This window comes from Euleptes europaea, chromosome 7, assembly GCF_029931775.1.
Source record: "Euleptes europaea isolate rEulEur1 chromosome 7, rEulEur1.hap1, whole genome shotgun sequence".
Taxonomy (NCBI): Eukaryota; Metazoa; Chordata; class Lepidosauria; order Squamata; family Sphaerodactylidae; genus Euleptes; species Euleptes europaea.
In genome coordinates, this window is record NC_079318.1 from 8,905,881 (window position 1) to 8,923,512 (window position 17,632).

At 40.9% G+C, this 17,632-nt stretch overlaps 1 protein-coding gene across 1 annotated transcript in view; it reads left to right on the top strand.

The window, feature by feature from the left end:
* The window catches only part of SAMD5 (sterile alpha motif domain containing 5), a 166,028-nt gene that overhangs the window by 105,833 nt on the left and 42,563 nt on the right, over positions 1-17,632 (top strand). The gene's annotated exons all lie outside the window — the stretch shown is intronic.

The following is a 17,632-nucleotide window of genomic DNA, read 5'->3' on the forward strand; positions in this document are numbered from 1 at the left end:
TTCATTTTGTCCTGTTCAGTTAATGTGTTTCCATGTTGATCTTTCAGCATGCTTAACTGTGCTTTAAATTTTCCTTTGTTTTCTTGGATCTTGTGGAACAGGTCTCTTGTTCTCCCTTTTTTTGTTATTCTCTTCTATTTCTTTACACTGGTTACCATAATAGTTCTCTTTGTCTCTGTGCCAATCAATGGGACATTGTATTTAGACTTCTGATTCTATTTGTGCCATCTTTTGCTTCTTGTCTGTCTTAAGCTTAAGAGTTTCTTCAGTCATCCATCAAGGATTTTCATTACTTTAGGCTACAGGAATAGTCTTTGCACATTCTTCCATGATAACATCTCTGGTTTCAACCCAAAGTTCTTCCAGATCATGTTCACTTGAATTTAGTAATGCTGAAGAATTTATAGGATTTTATACCCACACACATATAAAGATTTTCTATGCTTTGTCCATTCTGCTCTGCAGAGTCTTTGAATCAGGTCAGGTTATAATGGAATGCCAGTGCAGGCCATCCCCTGCCCCAGTGACCCAAGAACTTTCTTTGGTTGGCATTTTGAAGTGGCCTAGAGGGGTGCCTCCTTTATTGCTCCTTGTTCGGCTGTGTACTCAACTGAAGGCTCCACTGTTTAACAGGCAAAGCCTTGGCAACCATGGGAAGGGGCTCTGCCTCCATCTGTAATGCAGGATGCTCATCTGCCATGGGTTGGCTCAGCCTGAACTTGAGACATTACAATCACTGGTGGGGGTGGGGAAGAATAATATGGGGCTCCACAATCACAGCCACATTGATGGTTGCAGCTCCACTTGGCCAATGCTTTTAGTGACAGCAGCAGCTGTCAGACTACCAGAAATTAATCTATTTACTCAGGGCTACTTATAGAACAGATTTTGAGGACCACATCTTGCCTATATTTGTTAAACAGTAATCAAATGCTGGGTTCTGTGTTGTAAATATAGAGGAAGATCATGTCCATCCAACAAAACACATCAAAAGTTTTGTTTTTAAGTGTGTGACGTTTGTTCTGGTTTTTATTATTATCTTTTGTGGTATATGGAATGAATAATAACAGCCTCATGTCATTAAAAATATGCTGAGGCACAGCTAAAGGAAAAGCATATGGGTATGTTGATATAACATATGGCCATCCATATGTAAAAATAACTATGAATTTGTGGTTAGTGCTCTGAGGTTCAGCATATGCAAAAAAAGGTTCAGTGGAGTGTTCCCAGTGAGATGAACATTTCATAAATAAGAGGAAAACCATGATGATGTACTTACCCTGACACTCTTTTTAACATGTTCTTATATTAGTTTTGTTCTAGGAGTAAGGAAGGTTTTAGTCACCTGTTTTACTCAACAGCCTCCCTGACAGGTTCATTGTTGCACATATTCAGTTGATTCAATTCAGAGAAAGATTGATTCATTCAACCATGAATATTCTCAGCCCACAAAGTTTCCCTAAAAACCAATTAAGCAGAATCCTGACTCCTTTTAATAAAGACTTTTTTCCTTCCAAGATGTTGTTTGCAAATCTTCTCACTACAGTGATTTCATTGTTGTGTGTGCATGCGTGCATGTACTGTTTCTCTAGCCTCCACAGAATATCTTGGCTATATTATATTTCTTAAACAGTGGGAAGTTCCTCTGTGTTACTCTTCAAGAAATCTGTTACTGAATTTTTAAAAGAAATATAATAATACAGAATGCAGAAATTTCTTTATTTCAGTCAACATATTATGCATATGACACTAAATAAATCTTGAAGGTGTCTACAACTAGTGCTTCTGAAAATAATTGCTTGAGTAACTAACTAATATTTGTATGTTTTAAATTTTCAGCACTAATTTTACACCCTTCTTTTAGATCTCTTGTGCCCTTATGTCAGTTTAAAGTTAGAATTCTGATTCAAGAGCTACTGTCAAAATATATATTAGCAGTAACCACCTGGTAGGTGGCTGCACCATATTATTCTCGACAGCAAACATGTTTGCAACTGCTTGCATGTATGGCAAGCTGGAACAGCCAGTCTTGGATTCTTGGTGAATTTTCTTGAATATCAGTTTTACACATACATATTAAATCATACCATTTATCTAGATACAGAAATATGAGTGTATCTTCACATAAATGTTGAAATGGTTGATGGCCTATCAGTCGAGGTTATTCACAAAGAGACTCATGAAACATCTCCCTGAAGCAGACAGGCATAATTTGTGACTGAGTCATAATGGGACATGGCATATTTTGTGAATCTTCTATGTTTTATTTTCATTATTTAAATATTCTTATATTGTTCTCTCAGCCAAAACTGGTTTGTGAGGTTGCTTAGAATAAAACCAGTGAGTACTACAATGGGGCTGAGGTGGTTCAGGGCCTGAGTCTGAAGGCAGCACTGTTTCCCATGGTGAGTAGGCTGGCTCAGAGTCTTGGGGCTCCTCCTGAACATGAAAGGGGGCTTCTGGGTGTGTTCCAACTGCCTCACTCTGCGGTGGTGTTAAGTGCCCAGTTTCATAGGGCGAAAACGCATGGTCACTTTATCCTCCTTTAATCCCTGTTTTAGCCAGGATCGAACGCCCGTTCGGCAAAACGCATGCGTTCGATCCTGGTTGAATCCTGGCTGAAACAGGGATTAAAGGAGGATAAAGTAACCATGCGTTTTCGCCCACAGTCTTCCTCCCCCTCATCTGAGGGTGAGTCTGCATGCTGGTCCATGACAAGCTGTCATTCGTGCCCATGAGAGCGAAAACTATGCTTGTTGAACAACAGTGCAGGAGCTGTAGCAGAGTAGCTTGATATCTACTCTGCAGCTGTTGGTTGTGTTACAAACTTAGCAGGTGGTTGGCATTGTAACATGGGGGGGGGCCATCTTGGCTTCTACCCCAGTGCTGTCTGCAAAAAATATAAACAGATACCTTGGCAGCAGTACTGAGTAATATTCTACTGCAGCAGCATACAGCAAGGTACCCTTGGGGCTTTCACAATTATGGGCCACTACTTACCCATCCCTTATAGGGAATTTCATTGGAACCATGTCTGGTTTTGCTGGGGCTGCTCCCTGGGATCTAATCCTACAAGGGAACATGCCAGTGTGTGTCAATTCAAAAAGGCTGAGAAGCAAAAATATAAATAAAATAAAGTCCACACTTTGGAATCAATGCAATATAAACTGATTAAATATTCTTTAATAAATAACACACCTATAATCTGATAAACGTCCCCATTGTAAACTAATGTAAACAGATTTCAATGTATTGTCTTTGTCAGTGTTCCCTTAACAAAATTTTATACATACAGTTTTTATTATCTATTTATTTACTTCACTTATGCCCCATCTTTCTTTCCAATGGGGACCCAAAGAGGTTTACATTGTTTTTTCTCTCCTTCATTTTATCCCCACAACAACCCTATGAGGTAGACCAGGCCGAGAGAGTATGACTGGCCCAAGGTCAACCAGCAAGCTTCCATGGCCAAGTAGGGATCCTGAGCAGCGTCTCCCAGATTCTAGTCTGACTCTCTAAACACTACACGACACTGTTCCATAATACATAATGCATAGAATTAAAATATAAGAAGTGCAGATAAAATGTCAGTATTTATTGAACCATTCCCATCCAGTCATCTCTACCAGCTTATTTCCACAACCTAAACAAAACACAACGTAATATATAATTATTCTATATTTTTATAAATATTTAATAAATGAATTATATCCAGACTAAAAAAATTAACAAGCCACAGCATAATGATTACACTGAATTTCATTGGGTAATATATCTTGATAAAAAAATTAGTAGTTTCCAATAAAAGAAAATAATTAAGCAGCGTATGATGTGGGAGCAGGAGATGTACACAAGATCTCATCCAATCCCTTTTGCAAACAGAATGACACGAAGGCTGAAATCCTGAGGGGTGGGGGGCGAAGCTTCCTTAGGAGCCAGTGTGACCCTGCTCCAGCATTAGTGCCCCTTTAACCCAGGATAAGGGGAACTTACATCTTTCCGGGGGCAAACATGGCAGCATTGGGGAGCCACAGGGCTGCGCTGCCCCCCGCCGCCAGCATGGCCATGCCAGCAGGGAATTCCCAGAAGGGAAAGCCCACGGCGGCATGGAGGGGGCATTGCCGGGGGCAGAGCTGCCTTTAGGCAGCTTCCTAACCTCTTTTGCCCCAGGAACTCCCCCTCACACTGCAGTGTAGCTATGCCACTTTGTTTGGTGTTGTAGCCTTGCTGTTTTCAATGGGGGCATTGTCCTTCCTTTAAATTTAAAATTCCTTTTGAGCTAGCTTGGGCTGTTCAGTTCAGGGCAAAGGCATCTATACAGGGTGTTGTTTTTTTAAGTTACAGCAAGGTCATCACTGGCATAACTTTATGCCGGCACTGACGATGTCACTGAGGCTGGGCAATCCTCAGAAGTGTGAACAGACTGCTGGACTTGATGGGCCTTGATCTGATCCAGCAGGGCCTTTCTTATGTTCTAAGCTCACTAACCCCTGGTTTGTTCATACTTCCCTGCGCAGCAATTTGGTATTTGGGTGCCGCAGTATCTCTAGAGTCTAGACAAACTGTATATGTTTGAATTACACTGGTGTATACATGCCAGATTTAGCCATCAACTGTTTGGAAACAGGGATTAGGATGATACTGTTAATCTTTCTGGGCAACCCAATTTTAAAATTCTCTGATCTACCCTACTGAGAAGGAGGGGAGAGTCTTTTTTGCCCTCTGAAAGAGAACTCTAGCATTGATTGTATTTATTTGTTATAATTTGATTTAGAACTTTCAGCAAATTGTTGTCCATTGATCTTCAATATGAGGGCAATCTTTTTAGAGTTAGAGAAAACTTTTGAATTATTCAGAAAACTAAGAAATATAAAATAAATGCCTGTTTTGTTGTCCAGTTCTCATGGTGAATATAATGTTTTGACATGCAAGGCAGTTTTTATCTATACTTACTACAGGAGAGATCCATTTCTTCCTGTTTGTATAGAGCCTCCATTTTGTTTGCAGGGAAGGTTTGTAAATTATGCTGTCAAACATCGCTTATTAGGAAGGCAGCTTACCATGCAAAAGTGTGTCCAACTGTTAGTGTGAAACAAATAGGCAAATGACACTTTGCCCCAGCCCGTGACTGAAAAGCAATTGGGCAGTGTAAACTTCATGTCACAATTTGTTTTGCCATTTGTTGGATTTAATTAAGCTAATATAGAGAAATTGTTTTTGTGCTCCTCCTTTTTCTCCTGAATTGGAAACAAAATATAAATTCCAAGCCCTGGGCTGCATCCCTAATGTTGTTTTCACATTTAAGTCCTTTCTGTTGTTGGTTGAAAACAAGACAGAAATATTATTCTTGGAGGCAATTCCTACCTTGACTTGCTCATCTTGATATATTCTGTGTAATTTATTCCAGTTTAATTTCCCACCTATAGGGAGCAATTCCTGTTGAATTTAATGGGACCTCTACTGTTGAATAAATGCATATTGGATTTGGTTGAAAATGTTGCAATAACTTTTGTCCTTATTATACGTTACTGTCACTGTAGTTACTAGTTGATCATTTTTCTGCTACTCCCTTTTTAAATCAAAGGTCTGATTTGTCCAGAATGAATCAATGCTATTTCTGCATAGCAAAATTTTCTGTAAGATTTGAAAAGATGAATTTATAAATATTTGCAACTGGCAAATTGCTTTGGAGAAGCATGTTCTCATGATGCATGACCCTGGAGTAACTGAGAAATTGAAATCTGGCCAAAAAGGTAAGCAAGCAATCAGCTCTGTTGCTTGTGCATATGCAGATAGAACTGTCAAAAGCAGTTTGGAAGGGGGGGGGAATCCAGTGTGAAAATAAGCTTTTAGTTCACATGATTTATTTTTTTAAAATTCTACTTCCAAAACATGAGGAGGTCTGGGAAAAGTCAGGGAGGAGAGAATCATTTTGATATTCAGGATCAGTATGTGAGAACAAAGTGGATGCATTAATGCTTTCTAATATTAAACTTTCATGCGCACACAGAGAAATCTTGAATTATGCATATTAATCAAGACTAAAATGCATTAAGAAAAATAACAGGATACTCCACAAGAGAAATGAAGTGTGAGTCAGCAAAAAAAAGTGGAAACTTGAATTGGTAGAATATATAATCAGTTCCAACATTTGACATGTTCCCAGTAGAACTATAATTTATGATGTGCTGGCATTCCTTGTTCTAATAACTCCGTTAGAAAGCCTCTGACAGGCCCCTTTACATAAGCAGTGTGTTTTGCTGCCACTTGAGAGGGCTTAGAAAACAGTGCCTATCAATTCTCTTCATCTTTGTTGGCCTATAAGTGCATTACAGTGATTGTCAGTTTTATTTAAAAGAAAGTTTATCATGTATGCCACACACAAAGGCAGTCTTGTATATAATTTTAAGGGATATTCAGAAATATGCAATAGTTTGCAGTGTGGTTTTTGTTGTTAAAAAGTTTTCCGTGTTCCCATATATTGTACGAAAAAACCTATATACTTTGTTGAAGAGTAACTCATCACAGTTTCTGGGTAGGGTAGAGGTGTATGACAGATTGTTCTGAGGGCTTCCTTAAGAATCACAGTGGAGCAGTATTGTAACATAACTGTGATGATTCTAAATGACCAGCATATTTAATATATTTTAGTTGTTCTAGGATGTTGACCTTCCTAAAGTTTCATTTGCTTGTGTAGTGAAGTGAAAGCTAGATAACTGCTACTGAAATGCATCCAGAATATCTATTTTTGCACCACAGTTTTTCCAGCAAAAATTGCCTACTGTTATTATGTGTAATAGATATGGCTTTAGTAAACTGTGGAAGGCAACAAAACTGTCTAACGTTTGGCATACTGTACTAAGGAGAGGGTTAAAAGGTAGAAGACATTGCATTGCAGTAAAAAAAGGAGTGATGTTTACAATTAAAATTGCATTCTACTATAGTTAACTATTTTATAGGCAATGAAAGGCAAGGCAGAATATATGACCTGTACATGCAGGGATATGCTAGCATAGTGGGGGCATCTAGTTTGCATGGATATGTTAAAGTCCTGAGCTGCATCCAGCAATGTGGTCCCAGTATGAATCTGAAGTTTTGTAAAGTATTTCCAAGACCATCATTCCACAAATACTGCATCTATAAAGGCACCTGATAGCTATATAAATATAAGAGGAAAATGGGGGATTAATTTACTACAGACATTTATGAAAATCTTTTACTATGCAAAATTATCTTGTTTGCATTTTATGTTTGAACTCAGAAAACGGTAGTCAAGTATGCACTAAAAGAGAATGTATTTTTAAATTTTTGTCTTAAGCTGTGTAATGCTAAGCTTTTTTTCTTCTAGAAAAAAGCAACAGGAATTTTTAGCTAAAAGGATAAAGCAGTGCTCTGTTGTAACATCATTTTAACTATTTATTATAAAAAATTTACAGCAATGTAAAATATATGGAGGTTTACAGCCCTATGCTATAAAAGAACAAAACACTTTACAATAACTGGTAAAAGTATATCTTTTTATAGTTAGTAGATTAACTGTGTTTTATTCCCCAGCTAAACATTTTGCTACAATGTAATTCATAAATCTTATCCATTTTTTTCCTTTTTAGGATTATATGGGACAAGTAGGGACCTGCAAGAAACTTGCAGGAGGAGCTACCCCATTCCCCCCATACCTGTGCTTCCTCCCCTCTCCCCTACTTCTCTCAGTATCATTTATTCTCCCTCCTGCCACCCCCTTTTTTACACTCTCTCTTCTATGCCTGTCACTTTCTTTCTGACCCCCATCGCTCTCTCTTTCTGACCCCCATCCCTCTCTGTTTCTGACCCCCATCACCCTCAAAGCCGCCTACCTGCTTCCCCTCATGCACACAGCAGCAGTGGTGGCAGCAGATCGGAATTACAATGGATCTCCCAACTACAGAGATCACTCCCCCTTAGGATTGCCAGCTCCAGGCTGGGAAATTCCTGGAGATATGGGGGTGGAGCCTTGGGAGGGTGAGATTTGGGGAAGGAAGTGACCTGAGCAGAGTATGATACTATAGACCACCCTCAAAAGCAGCCTTTTGCTCAAGGGGAACTGATCTCTGTCATCTGGAGATTTGTAATTCTGAATGAACTAGCCCTACCTGAAGGTTGGCAACACCAGATTGGAGGGTGGAGTCTGTGGCATTATACCCCTCTGAAGTTCCTCCCCTCCTCAAACCCCACCCTCCCAAGGTTCCACCACTCATATCTCCAGGAATTTCCTAACCTATAGTTGGCAGCCCTATCTCCTTCCCACCCAGTAGCCAACCTACCATTACCTGCCCCTCAGTCACAAGGTTTCCATCTCCTCCCCCCACCCCCAGCCTCTACCTTGGAAAATTATAGTCTTTCTCCACAGTGAGGGCTAAAGCAGCTTACATTACTCTCATCTTCTCTGTTTTATCCATACAACAACTCTGTGAGGTAAATTATGCTGAAAGTATGTGACTGGTCCATAATCTCACGGTGGGCTTCCACAGCAAAATGGGGATTTGAACCTGGGTCTTCCAGACCCTGCTCTGAAGCTCTAACTACTACATAACACTGGCATTCATAGGATGGCTGCTGTTGAACAATAGCAAGCAGCCAGGCCTAGTTGAGTCATGCAAGTCTGGTGGTATCAAGTCACCCAGAGGTTGCTGCCAGGCCTAGGGTAACCAACCTCCCGGTGGGAGCTGGAAATTCCCTGGAATTACAACTGAACTCCTGATGACAAATATGAGTTCCCCTGGATAAAATGGCTGGTCTATGGCATTATATCCAGCTGAGACATGTTCCCTCCCTAAACCCTGCCCTCCTCAGATTCCACCACAAAATCTTGAGGAATTTCCCAACTTAATCAGGCCTGGTCCTGATGAGTGCTCCCTCAAAGGCCTCCTACCCTTGCCTTTGACTTACAGAAACTCCAAGCCGGGAATCTGTGGTTGCCTAGCAACAGCCACTGAGGGAATCCATTGCTTAAAGCTACAAGTGCTCATTTTATCATTTTTGGCTTTTTAAAACTCGCCAATGTATTTTTTAAAGATTCCCCCCCCTTTTTTTTTTGCAAACCTGGGGCCCTTTTCAGGTTTGTAGCAAGATCTGTCTTGCCTGTTCACAGTTACAGTCACTGTATTTAAGTATCCAAAGATTTGCTGACTATTAGAATATTATATATTATGCTTTTTAGAGATTTTTCTTTTTGTAATAATGAACCTAGCTTTTATTTCTTCTCCTCCTCCTGTCACTGCAGCCTGTGGCATATAATGTCCTCCCTTTTAGAATAAACACTCAAACATCTGTGGCATATAATGTCTTCCCTGTAACAATACAATCCTAAGGAAACTCCAAACCCATTCATTTCAATGCGATTAGACTGGAGTAAAGAGGATTGAACTCCAAGTAGTAGTGTGCTCCATACTCATCTGCCTGTCCCACACAATTCTGCCAAGATATTCCCAGGATCATAAGTTTAGTATTGTCAGGTTCTCCAGCCAACCTGGGCAATTCCCAAAAAGCCACTCGCTCAGACAGCCAAGTGAGAAGCAGGTAAACTTTATTGTAGAAGCATCAGGTACAGCTAAGGTAACTTGCAGGTTTCAAGGCTGCTAATGGCGGGCCAGGTTACAGGATAATACTTAAAGCATGGTTACATGATTACATCACAGGTGCAGGTGCGAATACTAACAGGCTTGGGAAAGGGATAGGTAACGGGAAAGGGATTGATAACAATGTATGGTGGAGAGGAGAGCGAAGCAACCCAAAACAGACTACAGCTTGTTAGCCGCCCAAGGCCAAGGCAGAGGGCGGGGGGAAACCGGGAGTGAGAACAGCAGAGCAACAATGTAGGGCCCTAATTCATGTCAAGAGCCTGACCGCTTGTACGAGCCAGCTCCACCACGGCTAGTATGGGCAACACAGACATCAGTGAAGAAGAAACCAAAGGCCACCTCTGACAAGTATAGGAGTGCAGTGTGAGTCTGAAAATGTTGTCACAAAAATCAGTGTGGTAACTACTTTTAGTGCACTTTAACCAAATTGCCTTCTAGAATGATCATCAGAGAGTTTATGTGATTGTCTCTCTTATCTTGGTTTTTCTTCCCTTGTCCTTCGTTCACGTCTCTCTATTGCAATGGAAATTCAGTGAGGGATAAGAGGATGGTGGTGTACAATCTTTCACCTCTGACAACATATACTGTAAGCTGCACACAGCTGTCATGATAATGACAAGTCTAGTGCACCAGGATAATTGGGTACTTGAGGAAGATTCATAAGCCAATATGCTGCACAGCAATGTGTTAAGCCCTGGGGCAAGGGGGAAAGGAGAGAGGGTACCAGATAGGGTCGAAAATCTGCTCTTGATAAATAATAATCTAGGTATATGATGTAGTGATGTGATTTTGTTTGTCTGCAAAGTAGCTTCCCCTGTACTCTTTTTTGTTGCAGATTTATTTTTAAAGGTTCCAGAGCTATCTTGTACTACATATAAAATCAGATTCCATTTTACAAGCAATGGAATCAAATATCCCAGTGGAATGACTCTCGTATCTATTAGATGCCTTCAGAGATGAAGAAGTTTGACATCTGAGCAAACTCTGTAAGGCTACCATCTGACAGCTCATTATTAAGAAACTGGAAGGGCTGTGTGGCATGCTGTTGTCTCATCTGCAAATTAGTGTCTTTTGTTCATGTGTCAAAAGTTCAGCCTGATTTTGAGGAATCTGTCATGAGAAGCTAAAGAGGATCACACTTGGTGAGTGTCATGTGATCCCTTTTCCTCTTAGGCACTGCGTAGCTTTGTTAAAGATATTTGTTACAAACAACAGAATTTTCAAAATCATGTTTTTTTTTCCCTTTATGGTTACCAATAATTTCTAAAAGAGTACCTTTTTTTTTTTAAAGGAAGGATTGCCAAATCTCTAAAGAAGTATTGAGAAATGTACACTTTTATTATAAGCAGACTTAAATCAACAAAGCACTAAAATATGGCTCGGATGTAAAGAACCATAAGCTTAGTTTGCTGAAGAAATCATTTGCCGCAGCTCCCTGTATTGTGTTATATGTGGCAAGGGAAGGAAGCCTGGAAGAAATACTTAGCAAAAATCACTACTGATCTTATGTGAGTGGAATTAGTTTTTAAGTATTTTTTAAAGATATAATGTATTATTCAATTCAACTCATCATTCCTCTGTAGTAAATCCTGTGCTTTCATAGCATGTAATTAAACTGGTCCTCCTAAGTGTATGAAGAAAATGGTATTTTTTTTAACAGCAAAACTGAAGATATATAGCAATGGTAGCAGTTGAAGCAGGAGGCCATTTACTGTTACCTAAGAAAATGTTGTATGCTTGAGTAGCTATTCTAGCATTACAGATTTGCAGTATTAAAGAAATGAAACTGTATCAATGCAGTCTGTTCCCCTTGAGACGAATGAGGTTGACATGCTCCATAAACTACAGGGAACACTTTTAAAAACATCTAAATGGTGAAGTGGACCATTCTGTCTTTAACCTTCATAAAAGGTACAAGCACATCTACAGCTGACTGTGCAAAAATGAACCATCTTTTTGCAACTGAGTTACAATAGGAGGTAGAAATGGTTCATGTTAAATTATGGTTTTCAAGCAAATTAGGTCATAGCTATTTTGCTAATTTTATCTGTTGTATTCTCTGTCTGTACTGTTTTCCCTCAGTAAATGGGAAGGAGTCACTGATGTTCATGTTCATGGGGAAATATATTTTTATGAGTCCTAGGGCATTAGATATTTCTTGGCACTTCAGATAAAAGATAAATTCATGAATCTGTGTCAATCAGATAAAAGATAAATTCCTGAATGGGTGTGATGTGACTGCAACATCATATGGTCTGCAATATCATAAGATATGTGTAAAAGGTAAAGGTCCCCTGTGCAAGCACCAGATCATTCCTGACGCATGGGGTGATGTCACATCCCGATGTTTACTAGGCAGACTTTGTTTACCGGGTGGTTTGCCAGTGCCTTCCCCAGTCATCTTCCCTTTACCCCCAGCAAGCTGGGTACTCATTTGACTGACCTCGGAAGGATGGAAGGCTGAGTCAGCCTTGAGCCGGCTACCTGAAACCAACTTCCGTTGGGATCGAACTCAGGTCGTGAGCAGAGCTTGGACTGCAGTACTGCAGTTTACCACTCTGCACCATGGGGCTTATAAGATATGTGTAAAATAGTCTTAATCTTTAATGAAACGTTTGTCTTTAATGAAATGTATCTTGTAAAATGTTTTTGTGGTAGGTATCTTAGCTAATATATTACCATAAATATACTGTGCAATAATTTCTAGACCTACGGGACTAAATGTATATCGTAGTAATTAAAGTATTTATGGTTCTGCTGTAGAAATAATTATTTCTAATTAGTATGACAGCATTACAAAATACCTAAATAACTAAAATAACTACAAAATACCTGTCTGCAGTAGTAGAAAAGGGCAAGAGTCCAGTAGCACCTTAAAGACTAACAAAAATATTTTCTGGCAGGGTATGAGCTTTCGTGAGCCACAGCTCACTTCTTCAGATACAGCTAGAATGTGAATCCATCTGTCTTTAAGTAGAGGAGAGTGAATTCAGACAAGCATTAGTATGTAAATGTTAACAGTATATAAATGTGAATAGCAGGCGAGATGGGATTAGGTCCCATCACGCCTGCTATTCACATTTACATACTGTGGCTCACGAAAGCTCATACCCTACCAGAAAATATTTTTGTTAGTCTTTAAGGTGCTACTGGACTCTTGCCCTTTTCTACTACTACAAAATACCTAAATGGCTAAACTAATATAGCTTTTAATCCTAAATGTTAACACAAAGATATCACTTTGCTCCTTGGCCTTCCTTGTTCATTATGCTACATTCTTAACCCTCTATTACAGTTCTGCTTTCTGATAATCTTGTTACTTGTGAATGCAGTTGTCTCAATTTTTTTATGTGGGCAGAAAAAAACAATCCTTTCTCTAGAAGAAGTCAATAACCAAACTGGCCAAAAGCCTCCCCTATGCAAACAGAACCTACAAGCCCAACAGAAGCAATGTCAGACCAGAAAATCCCAGCAGAACCATTGGCCAGTGGGGCATGCCCAACACAACCAATGTCATCCTCCCAAACCAAGGCAGCCAGCCAGACCTGGCAAGACATGCACACACACATGCGTGCACAGACACACAACTCTAACATCACTTCCCCAAAGAAGTAAGAGGGAGAGGGTTTGGGGCACCCAGGTTCTCTTCTATCTGCAGTCTGTAGTCTATACTACCACTGGCTCACAGGAGGAGCTTCAGGAGCTGCAGCTGCTTTTCATCACTGGCACTCCTGTTCCTTCCGTACCCTGTAAAGAAGGAACACAACAGCAATGCAACATGCATGAGTGTTATTTTAGGTGCATCTTTGGGTTCTGCTTGTTTTAGTTGAGATACTTGTTTACTTTCCTAAAATCTCTGGGTCCAATTATATTTATGGGTTTTATGAGAGTGGCAACAATACTTTTGACACTATATTGATTTATTTTCTACATAAAATTGTGTCAAGAGTTGCTGAGCTCTATCAGTCTTCCAGTACATTATAGGCTAGTATTATTGTGGCACAGAGTGGTAAGCTGCAGTACTGTAGTCCAAGCTCTGCTCACGACCTGAGTTTGATCCCGATGGAAGTTGGATTTCAGGTAGCCGGCTCAAGGTTGACTGAGCCTTCGAACCTTCCGAGGTCGGTAAAATGAGTACCCAGCTTGCTGGGGGTAAAGGGAAGATGACTGGGGAAGGCACTGGCAAACCACCCGGTAAACAAAGTCTGCCTAGTTAACATCGGGATGTGACATCACCCCATGGGTCAGGAATGACCCGGTGCTTGCACAGGGGACCTTTACCTTTAGTACTGTGCTGCAACTAACTTCAAAATCACTTGGGATGCTGGATGAATATGTGGCTGATGGGGCAGAAACTATAAAAGGGAAGCATTTATTTGGAGTTCGGAATTTACTTCAATGGGAGGTTTCAGCTCCATTACACGGACAGAATAGGTGGTGCTACACTGGTATTATTTTATTTATAGTCTGCCTTTCTTATTAAGGCTCAAGGCGATTAAAACAATTGTTTATTACAGCTGGCATTCACATCTGAGCATATTTGAGTATAAGGCAGGTCTTTCCAGGTGTTTAAATAGCTATTGTGCCCTGTACAAATCCCTTATTGTGGGACTGAAACCAGACTTCAGCCTCACACAAATGGATTCAGACTAATTGAACGCCTACCAGTTTGGCTCATGTCCTGTTCACTGTGTACCGTTGATGACACATTCATGGCTGTTCAACAGGCTGCTTCACTGTGCACCTTTCTAACCATGCAGTACTTCACAACTGGTTTTTCATGCATGAGCATTTCTTACACAGCCTGATTGTGTTCTGTTACCCTCATCAATGCAATGTAACAGCTCTGCTCGGCAGCCAGATGTTTAAGTAGGACACTTAGGTCAGTCACAGATCGTATAAATCGTTCATAAAGAAATGCTTCATTTTCATAGAATCCTACGCTTTGGTGTTCATCTAAGGAGTCTTCAGTGACACTAACTGCTACCTGTTGGTTTGAATCAGTGATGGCTTTCTGTGCAGGCCATTTTGCTAAATCCAGATTCAAACTTGTTCAGCACAAACCAAACAATCTGGGTGACTGGCTTACATCTGATTGACACCTTCAAACATGCTGGGTTTGACTGTTGTACACGTTTGTGGCAAATTTCACAGCATCCCTTGTATTGAGTCTTTAGCTGAGCATAACACTGGGAAACTGAAGGCTGATTTAAATGTTATGGTGCTTATGTGGAAGACATGTGAAGCCCTGGAAAAATACTGAGCTCTTATTGCTCAACACAGCAGGTATGTTGGCCCTTATGCATGCAGTATATGCATGGCAGCTGTGTAGATTCCAGATAGCGACCACACAGGTGCACATATTATACATATGTATGTGATACTGCACTAGACGTTAATGGCTTTTTAAACACTGCTCTTTCCATGAGGACAGCCAGCACAGCCAAACATTTTGGAACAGGTTCCACGGGTGGGTCATAATATCATGCAGGCCTTCTGAAGAGTTTGCCTTGAGCTTGGTAATTTTTACAGTTCATGTGCAAATCTTTTATAGTATGCTCAGCAGACTCTTCATCTAGTCTTTAAAAAAAAACTAAGATAACTATCTGGTTTAGCTTCCCAATATAATAAGGCTGTACTGGTACTGACTAGACAGCATGCATCTCCCTTCAATTTAGGCTATGGTATCCTACCCTCGTCAGATCTCGGAAGATAAGCAGGGTCAGCCCTGGTTAGTATTTGGATGGGAGACCACCAAGGAATACCAGGGTTGCTGTGCAGAGGAAGGCACTGGCAAACCACCTGCGTTAGTCTCTTGCCGTGAAAACCCCAAAAAGGGGTCGCCATAAATCGGCTGCGACTTGATGGCACTTTACCCACACATATTCTACTCTACAAGATCTAGAATGCAATATGGACACGTTTTAAGATGATCATCTGTTTCAGCCTTCTGTTACACTAGCAGGAGAAATGAACTATTTATTTCTTGTTTTAGGAAGGACTAGAACCACTGCTGCAAAATAATAGAAGGCTGATTGTAAGTGAGACAGAAGATGACAATCTGTTTCATCATGTTGGCACTAGATGGAGGAGTAGTTATAAGTGAGACAAAATGAAGCATTTTGAGAAGTAATATTTTTGGAAATGATTGTGATAAATATGGTTTCCTGGTGGTAAATTGAAATAACTGATTACATTATGTTACATCTCTGGCTAATAGATTCACTAAGAACAGTCCAGCAGGTTGTGAGAACAGAACAGCCCTAAGGCATAAATAAAAGTTATATAATAGATGAGTAGGATAAAAAGGGATTGGAAGCAAGTAGATTGCTAATTTGTTTGAGAGAGATAGTTTCCAGCTTGTGGGGAAAGTACCTTGACTTTCCTCTGCTCTGCTGCATGAAGTGAGCTTGAATTTGGATTCCTTTACCAATCAAAATGTGTTGTCTTACTAATACGTATAAGTGAATTGCAAGAATCAATAAATGGGATTTTTGCATTATACAAAACCATATGCAAACTGCTTCTTTATATCTGATAATGTTAGACTTAAAGGAATTCTCTAAAAGCCCCCTAAGCCATATTGGCTCAGGAAAATCCACAGAAACACAGGTTACAACTGCCAGAGCCTAAACAACCCCTTCTGCTAGCTGAGGGGAATTCTTACAGGAATCTGCAAAATAGCAAGGTGAAAAAAAATAAAGCTTCTCTTTGCTTCCCTTCAGGGGGCCATCTGAGGACCCTGGAGTGGTTTCACAAAATTTAAAGCATCTTGTGGGTCTGCATGAATAGGAGATAGATAAGACATATTAGCCTTTTTTAAAGTATTGTTGCTATGACTGAATGTTGGTGGATTGTTTCCAAAATTAATATGCACCCTGGACTTGCCAGTGGCAAGTTTTCACATTCGTCCACACACTCAAATGGCTTTCAAGAGTTATAAAACAGTTAACATGGCACAAATGCAGAATCTGTTTTTTGTTGAATATGTGAAATGGCCCTTACACTTGTAAGCAGCATGCATTTGCAAACAATATTCCTTTATTGAAAACATTTGTATGTTACCTTTCCACCCAACTTAGGATACCCAAGGTGGCAAAACAATCAAAACATTAAAACAGTGTTTCAAAGACAGATGATAGATAGATAAAATAAACAAACCATATAAACACATAAATGCAGAGACACACAAACAGGGAGGAGAGCCAATAAGACTAATAGCCCATTCCTGAGAATTGGGCTGAAACTCTTTAGGAGGTGGCATGACCTCGCTGCCAGCGTAAGTATGTGTAATCGTGTGATTACATGTACTTACGCTGGCGGCGAGGCCAGTACCGGCAGCGGCTGAGCACTGTGGGACCACTCCTTTCCCCTCCGCTGGTGCGGCCTCTCTGTGGAGAGGCCACGCCAGCGCAGGGGGGCGTTCCGGGGGTGGGGCAAGGGGAGGAGCTGCCGGTTGGGCAGCTCCCTATCCCCTTTCGGCCACTTCCGCCGGCGCCAGGAATGGCGGTGCTGCACCTGCTTTTTAGCAGGCGCAGCCTCGCTATTCCCTATGGGGCAGCGGAGAGCGGCTTAGGAAGAGGCGCCACTGCGCCACTGCGCCTCTTCCCCGCCTTTTCCGTACGCCTCAGCTCAGGAATGGGCTGTTAGTGAGGGAATGCCGAACAAAATAGGTAGACATCTTCGCTTCACTGGTACCCTGAACTACCGAATGCTCTTAAACATAGAACAAAGGGGTGTGTTAAGAGCCGGGGTGGACTAGGAGGAAAAAAAATGTCCCTGAAAAAGGACCCCATCCTTTGACCCGCTCAGGCCCTGCCCCACAAACGAGGGAGGGAAGAAAAATGAGCCAGCTAGCCCTGTACCTCACATGGCTTGGCTGGGTGTTTCTCACAGCTCTGCTGGGCCCAGGTGTGGCCATCTGCATGCAGCATCCAACCCTACTGCGCTGGACGCATATGATTGCAGCTCACCCGGTCTGGACATCACCTGTTCCTGCAGCTGGCATGGCCCTT